This window comes from Thamnophis elegans, chromosome 4 (genome assembly GCF_009769535.1).
Source record: "Thamnophis elegans isolate rThaEle1 chromosome 4, rThaEle1.pri, whole genome shotgun sequence".
Classification (NCBI taxonomy): domain Eukaryota; kingdom Metazoa; phylum Chordata; class Lepidosauria; order Squamata; family Colubridae; genus Thamnophis; species Thamnophis elegans.
This window is the reverse complement of record NC_045544.1, coordinates 121,853,712-121,868,158: the sequence shown is the minus strand read 5'-3', so window position 1 is coordinate 121,868,158 and position 14,447 is coordinate 121,853,712. Positions and strand designations below refer to the sequence as shown.

At 43.1% G+C, this 14,447-nt stretch overlaps 1 protein-coding gene across 1 annotated transcript in view; it reads left to right on the top strand.

The window, feature by feature from the left end:
* The window catches only part of SSC4D (scavenger receptor cysteine rich family member with 4 domains), a 29,272-nt gene extending 26,713 nt beyond the window's left edge, over positions 1–2,559 (top strand). Inside the window, exon 10 of the mRNA XM_032216691.1 lies at positions 1,813–2,559. The gene's annotated coding sequence lies outside the window, so the exon portion shown is untranslated. The remainder of the gene's footprint in view (positions 1–1,812) is intronic.
* The last annotated feature ends 11,888 nt before the right edge of the window (positions 2,560–14,447 follow it).

Here is a 14,447-nt window from a genome sequence, read left to right as displayed (position 1 = left end):
CAGCTGTTCTTCATAGTAGTTACTTGTGTTTGTGTGGAATAATCTTCCCAAATCTGTCCTAAAATTTGCTGGACTATCACTTTCATAATCCCAAATAAGACTTTATGGGGAGTATGGAAGTAATCATCAAATATCTTTTATACCACCCAGAGTCACCTTATAGGAGAGATGGGCAACATAAAAATTTAATAAATCAATAAATAGTTTTGAAGACCATCAAATTGAAGAAGTCCCTCATGCCCTGTTCTTGGCATTTTGTAACTGGAATCATGATAATTAGCAATGATATTTCCATGTACAGAGTAAATGATTACAATGCTGAGATGACCCATGACTGAGTTACTGCAGTTGCAAAAGAAGTATGGAGAATTTCCAATGCTTTCCTTACATTGTAACCACCAGAGTCAATGGCTGTCTTCCCATAAAAAATTAAGCCATGCTTTGTTCTCTGAACTTCAACTGATTGGCTTCACACATCGTACAAAACCTGAAACGACAGTTTCATTAACCAGGGTGGCTTGATTCAAACAGTATTCCCAAGCCAAAACAAACTTTTGATCCTCAATTTGTTGAATAAACCATTGTGACAGGTACAGATCTATTGTTGAGCTATAATGAGTAGGTTTAAATTCCACTAGTAGGGTCTACAAGGGGATCAAAATCTGTAGGCTGCTATATGCCTATCTTCTTCCAGATTTTTACCTCTCCTTCTCCTGTAGAGGCTGGTGCATCACATGCTAACATAAACAAAGAACATTATGCCATAGGGTAATATTAATGTGGCCCGTCAGCAGAGCTGGCAGCAGATTCGTACAGTGAGGAAGTTGGGGGAGGAACATGGGCCAGTCCTGGAGTCTGGGGAAAGCTCTGATGAGAGCTCTGTGTCAGAGGCAGAGAGGGGGCCAACACCGTATGCCAGTTATCAGCTGCCTTCCGAGTCAGACACCAGTGAAGCAGACAAACAGCTGGAGCCTGTTCCCAGTGTGCACATGCGCAGAGTTGCCAGACGAAGGGAACAGCTAAAGAACAGGGGTTGACTTGGGAGTAAGGCCAGACGCTGAATGGCCCCTCCCAGAGGAAATAAAAGAGGAGTGAAAGGGGAGTGGAGTTTGCAGGAGACAATTAGCTCGCTTAATTTGTTCTTGACTCTCTGAGACTCCTTGCTAAGTTTTGCAGATATTGGCCTGTCACCTCTCCAAGCCAGATAAGGTCCGTGACTATAAATCCTCCCTTGAAAGACGTTGCTAGATGTGAATGAGCAGAATTCACAATAAATTAATAAAAGGCTTTTTTTTTTGTCGGAACAAGGAGTTTGCTTTATGCTCTTGGGAAGCCTCGGACAGAACAATTACAAGAAATAAGCCAAAACTCTGTCTTCTCCTCCTTTTAAAACTGGAGTCAAATCTTCATGGGGTGCTTTGCATGGATGAATCTTAAAGCCGACATCCCCATGAAAGCATCTCTGTGCAATGCTGGAGTGCCCTCCTTCCAGCTGGGCTGCTGATGTGACGATAAAGTTCTCCGAAAGCTCGTGAACTCATTTTCTGTACGGCAGGAAGACCATGGCGGTGGCAATCAAGGGTTTACCATGATTTTTCCCAGAGCGTGTTAACCTTCACTATGCAAAACCCAAACATGAGGTGGAGTGCATCCGCTTTGCACACCCACAGATTTAACCTCCTAAGTCAGAACTGCTTATGGCTTAATGGGATGAGTAATGCAGCCATATTTGAAAAAGGTTTCTTAAGTTGTTCTAGTATTAGACATATCTCCACCAAAGTGCTTAGAGCTGTATTTTGTTTTCTTTTGCAGATGAAATTCGTAGACTTCCAGGTTTGCACCAACTGTAAGAAACCGAACTTCTGTGGTGCATGTCCAAAATCTTCCTGCGGGATGTTGTCTTCTCAGTGAATTTGTCCATGTGATCTCCTGCAAATACATCTCTCAGCACTTCTGGACTCCGCAGCACTTCAAATTCGATTCCAAAATGTTGCTTCAGAGGATACAGGAGTACAGATAATAACATTTGCCTGCTGCAGCACTTTAAAGCACCCATGTCCTTTCCTGGGATCTCGTGGCTACCTTGTGCCTACCATGTGACCTTGGAAAAAGATATAGCTGCTTTAAAAAGATCGACAGATGAGTGCTATGTTCTTATTCCTACAAGCATCATTTTCAAGTTAAATCTGAAGCATGACCATCTTGGTGTACAGTTAGTTTATGTACCAGAAATTGTGCATTTTTCACAGCAAGTCCCCATACAAAACACTTTGGGCAGATCCAGGACAGATCTCCAGAAATCTTTTATCCCAGCATATGATGTATTTTTTAGCCTGCCATTTTGATATTGGTTTTTTCCCCTTTTCTGTACATAGGGTTTTTTCTTTTGGTGCGTGTACTGGTTTTTATGGTGGCTCCTTAGCAGTACGGTTGGAACCGGCCCGGCAGCATCCACATGGATGCGTGCAATGTGTGTGCACATGCACGCAGCGCATGCATGTGTCTTACCACCTCCGTGAGCCTCCATGACACTCCAGCTGCTCAGCGTAGCGTCACGCAGGCGCTGAAGCGTGGAAGCCTTAAAAGACAGGTAAGGAGCTCCGGTGGGTGGCTGGGCCCTCCGGAGCACCATACCGGAACGGTATCTGGTGTGCCTGGCATGCTCCAGTAAGCACCATACTGGGGGGTACCACCTGCAACCCACCATTGCTCCTCAGGACAAATATGTCTTCTTCATTCTTCTGGACAAAAATAAGTTTCAGGTGTGCAAAGTTTTTAGTAAGGATGGTTTGTACTCCATGGAGAGGTAGAAGGGTCAGAGTAAACTGGTAGCTGGAGCTGGGAAAACAGCTTATTTTCAGAATACCTAGAACAGAATATTGCGTGAAGCTGGAAGAGTGGAACCAGGCCTGTAGAGTAGCAAATTATTCACTGTCTATCTTTCCAGGTGGAGGAGAAAAAAGGGGCCATAAAAAGTTGAGCTTTTTTCAAAAAAAACATGTTGGATTTGCAGGAATGAAGGATTAAATGTGTATTAAAATGTTAAACAGTTTTTAAAACCTGGTCACAGTGCACAGCTGCAGCCCAATGTACCCGGAAACCGAAATCAAAGCCACAAGGGCATGTGTGTTATACTCACATTTGAAGAGAGCAAATCTTATAGTTTTTGCCTTTCTAATATTGCTCATAGAAGGGATGTGGTAGTTCAGTGGCTAAGATGGTGAGCTTGTCAATCAGAAAGGTCGGCAGTTCGGCGGTTTGAATCCTAGTACTGTATAACAGAGTGAGCTCCCGTTACTTGTCCCAGCTTCTGCCAACCTAGCAGTTCGAAAGCATGCAAAAATGCAAGTAGAAAAATAGGGACCATCTTTGGTGAGAAGGTAACAGCCTTCCATGTGCCCTCGGCATTTAGTCATGCTGGCCACATGACCACGGAGACGTCTTCGGACAGCACTGGCTCTTTGGCTTTGAAACGGAGATGAGCACCGCCCCCTAGAGTCAGCGTTGTCATGACCCACTTAATGACAGGCCCGAGTTAGCAACTGTAAATTCAACTTCTATTACAGTTGTAAGTCAGGGAGTGCCTGTAAACAGGAAGTTTTCAGGTAGGCGATTAAGTAATGAAACACCTGCAAACAAACAATCTAGTTCAGAGGACTCCAAGCTCCCCACGGTTTAATCCTGAGCCGCGTTCTCCTCTATTGGCAGCATTCTCATTGTTTTTGTTTTCTTCAAAAGGAGCTTCCTTTGGGGTACTGAGGCTTGTTCACAATGAAATGTGGGTAGAGGACTGAGTCATTCAATTCCACCGAGGTGCCAATTTGCGTATAAACGGCGTTTCCATTGTACATAGGACTTAAATTACCTTTCAATGACCTAAACAAAGTCATTGCTGAATAGGAGTTGACTACTTTTAAGGAAGACGGATCTGCAGCGTGATCTACAAAGGGGGTTGGTAAAAATGAGGCAAAGGAGGGAAGAGAATATGATATAGTGTGTTTCAATGCAGGCGTTTAGTAAAAAAAAAAAAGTTTCAACATCCAACCATGTAATACTGTATATGTCATTTCACAAAAGGGGGATGTTAAAAGGTGCTTTTATATAATACAGTGTTCATATTCCATATTGTCATTTTTTTTTTCTTACCAGTTTTTGTTTTGAATAAATAAAGGCCCTTGAAAAGGTGGTGTGATTCAGCAGTATGTATTTGCCGTCACACAGGGAGGACTTTAAATGATTAGGGCATTGTTCATTTTTATGGTGGTTCAGGTAATTTTGGAGCAAAGAGGAGGCTGAAATCTGATCCGTGTTACATCCCGACTGCAGCCCTTTCTCTGGTAGAGCAGAGTAGAACGTACAGGTAGTCCTTGACTTATAACCACAATTGAGCCCAAAATTTATGTCTTTAAGCAAGACATATGGTAATAGATGGGGAAGAAATGGAGGTAGTGACTGATTTTATTTTCCTGGGCTTCAAGACCACCGCAGATGGGGACTGCAGCCAAGAAATTAAAAGAGGCTTGCTCCTGGGGAGGAAAGCTATGGCAAATCTAGACAGAATACTAAAAAGCAGAGACATCACCCTGTCAACAAAAGTGCGTATAGTCAAGGCTATGGTTTTCCCACTTGCAATGTATGGCTGTGAAAGTTGGACCATAAGAAAGGCTGAGTGCCAAAGAATTGAGGCCTTTGAACTATGGTGCTGAAGAAGACTCCTGAGAGTCTCTTGGACTGCAAGGTGATCAAACCAGTCAGTCCTAGAGGATATCAACCCTGACTGCTCTTTAGAAGGCCAAATCCTGAAGATGAAGCTCAAATGCTTTGGCCACCTAATGAGAAGGAAGGACTCACTGGAGAAGAGCCTAATGCTGGGAAAGATTGAGGGCAAAAGAAGAAGGGGACGACAGAGAATGAGGTGGATGGATGGAGTCACCAAAGCAGTAATCATGAGCTTAAATTAACTCCAGAGGATGGTAGAGGACAGGAAAGCCTGGAGGAACATTGTCCATGGGGTCATGATGGGTTTGACACGACTTTGCAACTAACAACAAGAAGCAAGACAGTGGATAAGTGAGTTTTGCCCTGTTTTATGACCCTTCTTGCCAAAGTTGTTAAGCAAATCACTGCAGTTGTTAAGTAAGTAACACAATTGTTATGTGAATTGCTGCTATGTGGCGAGACAGCTCTCATCACAAGCTCCAACTCACGCTGATTCAGCAGTTTGAAAGCAGGCAACTGCAAGTAGATAAATGGGTACCATTTCAGTGGCAACTTCATAGGGATGTGAAAGGAGTCCCCAGATGGGCATCCCCTTGGGAGTAAGGCAATGTGTGGCCCCTCCCAGAGGAAATAAAAGAGGAGCGAAAAGGGAGTGGAGTTTGCAGGAGGCAATTAGGTCACTAATTGGTTCTCAGCTCTCCAAGCCAGGTAACATCTGTGACCATAAATCCTCCTTTGAAAGATTTTGCTGGCTGTGAATGAGCAGAATTCACAGTAAATTAATAAAATAGTTTTTTGCCGAGACAAGGAGTTTGTTTCATGCTCTTGGGAAGCCTAGGTCAGAACAGGTGCTTCTGACACAGAAGTATTAGTATCATTCTCACTGTGAGGAAAGTCCTCCTTATTTCCAGGTAGAATCTCCTCCTGACAAGTTTCCACCCATTGCTTCTTGTCTTGCCCTCAGGTTCTCTAGAGAACAATCAGAGGTGGGTTCCTACCAGTTCGCACCTATTCGGTAGAACCGGTTCGTCAAATCTACCGAACCGGTTAGAAGAGGTTCCACCAGTGGACCCGGAAAGCAGGCCACACCTACAGAAAAGGTTCCAAAATTTTTTGAAACCCACCACTGGTCCTTGGATATGATTATTCTACACTATCATGCTCATATTTATAAAACTCAGTGCCTCTGTGAAAGGTAAGGATGACTACTGCGTTTGTGGTGCAATCAGAACATTGCGTGTGTTGAAGTTGTTTTAACGCAAACCAAAGATGCCTTTTAAAAAACAAGTTTACATCATATTCTTATGCATGCCAGTGTTGTGTGTGAGGTAATTTAAGGTGGTTCTGACAAGTGTCATCGGCATCTTCATATCCGGTCACATGGGCAGCAAGCCATTCCCATCCGGTCACATGGGTGGCAAGCCACTCCCACAAAGGAGGCCACACCCACAGAGTAGGTTCGAACAATGTTTGAAACCCACCACTGGAACAAATCCACCTCCTTTTCCTTGTGGCAACCCTTCAAGTACTGGAATATTATGCGGTTTCCCCTATATTTTCTCATTGTTAGACTAACATATTATAATTCCCTTATCCATTCCTCATTGGATAAATATTAGTTTTGGGCTTACCTCCTCCAGAATGATGAAAGATGCAAAAAGTCAACAGAGATAAAGTGTAGAATCAGGTACACTTTTATTTAATGCACCTTTGGAAATATGGCATCCTGCACAGGTGTAAAATTGGAAGCCTTCAAACTTCTCAGATAAGCTTGTTTTTTAAAAGGCATCTTTGGTTTGTGTTAAAACAACTTCAACACACGCAATGTTCTGATTGCACCACAAACGCAGTAGTCATCCTTACCTTTCACAGAGGCACTGAGTTTTATAAATATGAGCATGATATTTATATATAGGCCTTTTTATAATGGAGAAGGTGTAGAATATGACACTCTTGGTCCTATCAAAATCCCTTGTTTTGCATACGATGCACCGTGATTTGATTGTGTTTGGATAGCACATGAATATTTATCACTATCTTTCTGTCATCAAAACCGTTCAGAATGATCATTGGAGGGTAGGAAATATGGTTTCAAAATTCTGTAGAGATTCTCAGTCATCCAATCTTTGGATGAGAAGCGAAACGTCTTCAAAAGAAAAACAAAAAAAAACAAGAAAGTCCAGTTGCCGCCTGAAAAACCACCTTTGGAAATATGGCATCCTGCACAGGTGTAAAATTGGAAGCCTTCAAACTTCTTAGATATGCTTCACTTATAAGAGTGTTTTTCAAACTGAGCAACTTTTATGATGTGTGGACTTCTCCCAGAATTGTGGAATTCCACACTTTATATAAAGTTGCCAAGAGTGAAAAAGACAATCTCTAAGAAAGGTGGAATGGATTCCTTTCTTTTTAGGACATCTTCCTGATGTTCTTGCAACTAATACAATCATGAGTTAAATGCAGCTAGTCCTGGGACAACCAATCCAAGCATGGTTTTCTTCAGGGGTGTGTGTTTGTGTGTGTGTGTGTGTGAGAGAGAGAGAGAGACAGAGACAGAGAGAGACAGAGAAACAGAGAGAGACAGAGAGACAGAAAGACAGAGAGAGAGACAGAGAGAGACCCAGAGACAGAGAGACAGAGAGACACACACACACACACAGATAGAGACAGAGACACACAGAGAGAGACAGAGACAGAGACACACAAAAACACAGACACACACACACAGAGACAGACAGAGAGAAACAGAGTGACAGAGAGAGACACACACACACACAGAGATAGAGACAAAGAGAGACAGAGTCAAAGACACACACACACAAAGACACACAGAGACAGAAAGAGAAACAGAGAGAGTAGGGAGGGAGGAGCCAACATCGTGACGAGATGGTCATGCGGTCTCGATGCTTTGAGACCGCAGCCAATACTTTTGCCGCTGGGTGGTCCAATCAGACCTAACCTGTCCCGAAGAGATGGTGAACAGGAAGAATACGTCTTGCTGACCTCAGGGATATCGCAAAATCCCTGAAAGAAGCAAGGGAAGTTCTTCAAGCTGGTGACAAAAATCCAGCCAAGGCTTACAAAGTCGGGGCGGCTCCAAAACGGAAGGATACGGGAAGAAAAAGTGTTTCCAGCTGGTGAGGAACTTTTACTGTTTTAAAAAGAGACTGCCTATAAAAATTTTAAATTAATCTAAATTGGAGAGTAGAAGAATCAAGCGGCAGAATTAAATTTGGAATGGTTTTGGACAGTGGTTATCTTACTTTTTAAATGCTATCTTCATGGATGGAATTTATGCAAGCCTTTTGAAATGGATGGATTAAGTTTTCTTCTTCTATTTTTTCTTTTATTGTTCTCTGTAACCCATGGACTAAAGTTGTCCTCTTTCATTGCTGTGGGTATTTTTGTAATTCATTTAAAGATTGGACTCTTTTTTCTAACTTGAAATACAAAAAAGATACAAAAGGAAATTAGATTTTCAACAGTATTACTGCTGCTCGGAGGCTGGGAGGTTTTTGTTGATTGGAATTTTGTATATTGAAAATGGAACACTTTTTTTTCTCCACGGATTGTTTTGACTTGGCACTAAAAAGTTTTACTGCTTGTCTACAGAGAGTGATAAGAAGGGAAGCACACAGATGTCCCTTTGAAGTATATTTCTAATCAGAGAAAAGTGAAAACAATGTTCTTTGTGAATTTATGCTTTAATTTTATTAACCTTCCAAGCTAGAGTAGCTGTGTTTGTTAGAATGGCACAATTTCAAAACAAAATAGAGGTCTCAAGTTTTCAAAAGATACTTTCAGAAATACAGAAATTATCAAATACATATGAAAGAATAGAGAAAAAACTGGAATACTTAGAGCACATAACAATAAAATATAATGAAGAAATTGAGGATGTCCATCAAATGCAAAATGGAGTGGTTGAAACTCAAAAAATCGAAGTGGAAAATGAATATAAAAAGATTAAACCTGCTGATATTTATCACGTCTTACCAGCAGTGGTAATTCCAGTGGTAATCGGCATACTGGGTGCTATTCCAAAAGCACTGAAATTACATTTAAAACAGTTAAAAATTGACAAAATCACCATCAGTCAAATGCAAAAAGCCGCACTGCTTGGATCCACACACATATTACGAAAATACGTTACAACGTCCTGGCCCCTGGGTGGGGCCTGACTAGTAATGAATGCCAAATCCAGCGAAACAACTGGCCGCTGTGATACAATTCTGTTGTTGCGATAATAATAATAATAAAGAACTAAGTTAGATACAATTAAAGTTTTGATTATTAGGAGAAAATGTTATGACACAGGATATAGTCAAATAAAGGAGGGATAAAAATAACAACATATATATAGATATGGGTATAACATAAGGAAACTGGATGTAAACTTTAAACAGTGATTTGGAAAGGAGGATTAGAAAACTTTGTTATTAAATATTATGGATGTTTAGCTAGAACAGGACATAAGGATTTAGTGTTAGTGGAGGATTTTAGAAATAGTAATTGAAAGGCCAGTATGTGGTTATTTATTAAATTTTGGTACATTTTATGATGAAGGACGCTTAAACAATTATAGCCAAATGAAAATGGAGATATGATGATGGTGACATGTATAAATATTTAAAATACCAAAGTTAATATGAATTATGTTTGTTGATTGTGGAAGAGATGCACGATACACTTTCTATAGCATGTAAAGAAGGATGTTGTGTCTTTTATGTTTAAAAATAAAAAAAATATTGAGAAAAAAAAGAAACAGAGACAGACAGACAGACAGACAGAGAGAGAGAGAGAGACACACACACAGAGAAAAGAGAGAGACAGAGTGAGACAAAGAAAACTACAGCTCCCATCAGCTCCAATTCCTAACCCAGTGTTCTAGCTGACTGTAGATCACATCGTCCAAGAAGCAGCATCTAAATTGGAAAAGGGAGCTCTGGAAAATTGTAGATGGTGAAGGTTATTGCAACATACAGGCCTGTATGAGAGTCTATAATTGAATCTTGATGGAAGAAGAGGGGCTCCATTACCTTGCAACAGAACTCATGTCTGACTGTAATAGTAGGTTCTCAGACTGACAGATTTTCCGGAGATGGCTGTGTAAAGAGCCAGATGCAGGCATCTCCCTTATCACCAAAATATCTGCCTGCTTACTGGATCATTTGAATGCTGTGAGAAGGAAAACCAGGAAGTCTCTGTCTTTAAAAAAAAAAACCACAGGGATCAGTGGTGGGTTCCTACAGGTTCGGACCGGTTTGGCCGAACCGGTAGTGGTTTGGCGGCCTGGGTTGCTGGAACCGGCAGTGACCAGGCCTGCCACGCCCCTAAACCGGTTTTCTGGGTGGCACCATCTTGTTTTTCGCTTTTCGCATCTTGTTTTTCGCTTTTCAAATCTTGTTTTTCGCATACACAGAACAATTTTTATTGCACTGTGTATGCGCGTGCAGCAGGGGTGGGTTTCAACTGGTTCGCGGCGGTCCCTGCGAACCGGTTGGTCGCCGAACCCGAAAGTAAGTAACTTCCGGGAACGGCAAAGGGCGCACCCGCCCGCCCGCGGTCCTTACCCGGTTTTGACGAATTCTGCGCTTCCACGCATGCGCAGGACGCATACAGCGCATGCGCGATTGTCCAGGAGCAGCTGGAGAGTCACGCAGATGCTAGTACGCATGCGTGCACCACGCGCGTGCACGAGGACGCCGCCAGCCCCATTCCAACCGAACCGGTTGGAACGGAGCGAGAAACCCACCCCTGGCGTGCAGCATGTCCACAAGCAAACCGGCTGTAGTGCCTGCTGGAACCCACCCCTGACAGGGATGTACTAGTTCTAAATGGAAGGTAGTGCCAAAGCCCATCCAATCAAAACTTGCCTTTGCCTATATAAAAGAGGGTGGGGTTTACACAGCGTGGCTGTGTCTTCTTCCCTGATCAGGGCTTTGCAAGGAAAAGAAAACATCTGATCCAGTTAACAAGGCTGTGGGAGAAGCCTCTCCCAGAAATGGGAAAGTGCTGAGGGAGCCAGTGATCTCCTTCATATAATAAAGCCAAAAAGCCTCAGAATGGGAGCCAGCACCAGAAAAAAAATAAAGAGAACAGCAGCCAAACTGCAAGATAGGGTTGACATGGGGGGTGGGGTTGAAGCCTGGAGGGGAACAAAGCCCATCCCTCTGGGGATTCAGCAGATTCTCCCTGCATCAGCTTTGATGCCGGCTGCTCGATTTTCCTGGATCAATAACATCGATTAGTTCCTGCTTCATCATCTCTTAGCAGGAAATGGTGGTTAGGGCAGGCGCAGAGGGAGAGCGGGATAAATATTTCACAAGGTCTGAAGCCGAGCTGATGGTTATTTTCAGGCTGGATTTACAGCCTGTCCGAAATAGGGATGAGGGAGCAGGAGGGGGGCCATTAAAAGAGACAAGGGTGATTCATCCCCCAGTGAAAACCTCGGAATGTTCTGAAGGATGTTAGCACCCACCCCTCTGCTAGAGAAATGAAATATCCTAGGAAGTATTTAAAAAGCAGAATATTATATTTCCCTGGATGAGAAATGGAGAAACATGTTTTTAGGCAGGAAGCAGATTCCCTCTTAATAGCCTCCCCCCACCTTTGTCAATGGGCCTCGGGGGGGGGGGCAGCAAAAAACAACCTCCCAAGGCTCTGGAGGCCAGAAATGGGCCCGTTTTTCACCCAAGCCTCCGTGCGCCCTGCACTTACCTGCATCCAAAACAGCCCATGTGTGGACTCCTGGGAGGGGAGGCGTGGGTGAGGCCAGCCAGGAGTGGGATTTGAGGGGTTCTCTGAACTGCAGAGAATCTTAGCTAGAGGTTCTCTTGAACCCCTGCGAACCCCCAGCAGCCCACCCCTGATTGGAAGCATCTCAGAAAATTGTCTTCTGCAGGAATTTCACTTCACGGTGGCCCTGTTTCACCGCTGATGCTCCCTCCAAAGATCTGATTAGAGAAGATTTAAAAGATTAATTCCTAGCATTTAATGAAAAGCTCACGAAATGCTTATGGCAGAATAAATAAGGGAGGAGGTTGCAGATATGTGTCCTCCTCGGGGGGGGGGGGGCGGACACAGAAGCGGGTCTTGAGACACAAATAGTGTTGCTGGGAAGGAGAGCCGTTTTCACAGGTCAAATATTGAGATGTGTCAAGCATGGGAAATCAGGAAATCCAGGCAGGTCAAATGAATATAAAGGTTTACTGCAAACTTAAGCTCTCTACAAGAATCTGAATTACTAACGGTCCAAGCGAATTGGCGGTAGATAAGAGTCAATGAAATTCAAAGTGGGCTGGACTTAGATAGCAATAGCAATAGCAGTTAGACTTATATACCGCTTCATAGGGCTTTCAGCCATCTCTAAGCGGTTTACAGAGTCAGCATATTGCCCCCAACAACAATCCGGGTCCTCATTTTACCCACCTCGGAAGGATGGAAGGCTGAGTCAACCCTGAGCCGGTGAGATTTGAACAGCCGAACTGCAGAACTGCAGTTAGCTGAAGTAGCCTGCAGTGCTGCATTTAACCACTGCGCCACCTCAGCTCTTAGATCCCTTGTGGGCATGAAGGGACTCAAGACTGATGACACATTTGACCCCTCCCTCGGGCTCAGCCTGGGCATCTCCTACAAGATGCCTAACACAGACCACAGTGCACTCCTGAATATTTGAATCCCTTTGTTCCTCCTGTTCTCATTTCTTCAATCCACTTATTTTGCCAGAGCCACGACTTCCCCCAGTTTCCCCCCATCCCACCTCTCCTTTCTTTCTACAGCACTACGTTTTCTCTTGCACCAGCGTTCTTTCCCACCTTCCACTTCTGCCATTCTTTCTTGCAGGCTGGAAGAAAAATGGGAAGAGAAGTGCACATGGTGGTTGCTAGGTAACCAGAGGACATCCTCCTGGACCACCTTGGGGGGAGTAAAAGGTTCCCACCATGAGCTCACAAGGATGAACATTTCTATGCTTGTTGCTTCCAGTTTGCAATGCATCCCTAAACAACATACATACACACCAGAGGTGGTATTGAGCAGGTTCTGACCAGTTTTGGAAAACTGGTAGCGGAAATTTTGAGTAGTTCGGAGAACTGGTAATTACCACCTCTGACTGGCCCTGTCCCCATCTATTATCTGCCTCCCGAGTCCCAGCTGATCGGGAGGGAATGGGGATTTTGCAGTAACCTTCCCCTGGAGTGGGTGGGAATGGAGATTTTACAGTATCCTTCCCAGTGGTGGGTTTCAAATTTTTTTAGAACCTCTTCTTCTGTAAGTGTGGCCTGCTTTGTGGGAGTGGCTTGCTGGCCATGTGACTGGATGGGCATGGCCAACTTATAAAATGTGGTGATACTCACTTAAAAACACTCTTGCTTAGCAACCAAAATGTTGGCTCAGAAACTCTGGCATTTGAAGCACGCCAGTCTTAAAGCTGTCAAGTTACAAGACCCTCGCACCCCTAACCCTTTAGAAAAAAACCCAGGGGTGTTCAAACTTGACAGCTTTAAGACTTGTGGACTTCAACTCCCAGAATTCCTCCTCTCGCTCTTCATCTTGATGTGCGGACGGGCGGGGGGAGGGAGCTGGAACCGGTTCTAAACGGCACTGTAGATTTGTGGAACCCCTTCTATAGAAGAGGTTAAAACTGGCAGGAACCCACCCCTGATCCTTCCCCTGCCACATCTACCAAGCCACACCCACCAAGCCACACCACGCCCACCAAGCTACGCCAACAGAACTGGTAGTAAAAAAAAATGAATCCCACCACTGATACACACGCAAGCACACACACATTCACACACACATGTCTTATGTGCAAGTCCCAGAGCCCTGCCCAAAAGCAAATTTTTTGGATTCATACAACCTACAAGGCTAAAACACAACTGACCAGTTCGTGATTTAGGGGCAAGATTTCCATTCTAGGAAGCCTTTTAAAAATTCATTTCTTGGACTTGCACAATACAGTGGATCCTAAATGACCCAAACAGATTGCATTCACCCAGCACACAGAAATCTACAATCCTTCCACTGAAGGTAAAACTAACCACCCTGTTCATGTTACAAGACCTAAGATAGTATATTTCCTACAAACAGCCTTGGGAGCAGTGCCAGGAAATATTAATATTAGGTACACTTAATTTTATTATTTTGGTGTTTGTCCTAACCTTATCCAGAATTTGAAGGGTATTCCAATATGCCAGTCAAAGGCCTTGTCCAAATAAATTAGCACAAAAAGTCTAATTATGTCATAGTTTGGCTGCTGGAGTTGGATGCTTGGAGAATGGCTCAAATATAGAGAACATAAGAACCAAAAGAAACTAATGCAGAACAAAGAGAACAAAGAGAGGGAGAAAGAAAGAAAAAAATGAAAGTGCAGAAAGAAAAAAAAGCTTCCAATTTCCTTTGCAGCAAATACACGTATAATAACAACGTTATCTCTAACTTTATGATTACAGTACAAAAACTCACTTTCTTCTATTATCCAATTTTTTAAAAATAATAAATCAAAATCACAAATCTCACATGCATTTTTTCTATTTCATGCAAAATATCTATAAAGGGTTTTTCAGTCAGCCATAAAATATAGATACAGATCCTTGCCATACAACACTTCATGTAGTGACTGTTGAAGTTACAATGGCAAGAAAGGTGGTAAAATGGGGCAACATTCACTTAACAAACGTCTCACTTAGCAACAGAAATTTTTGGGCTCAATTGAGGTCATAAGT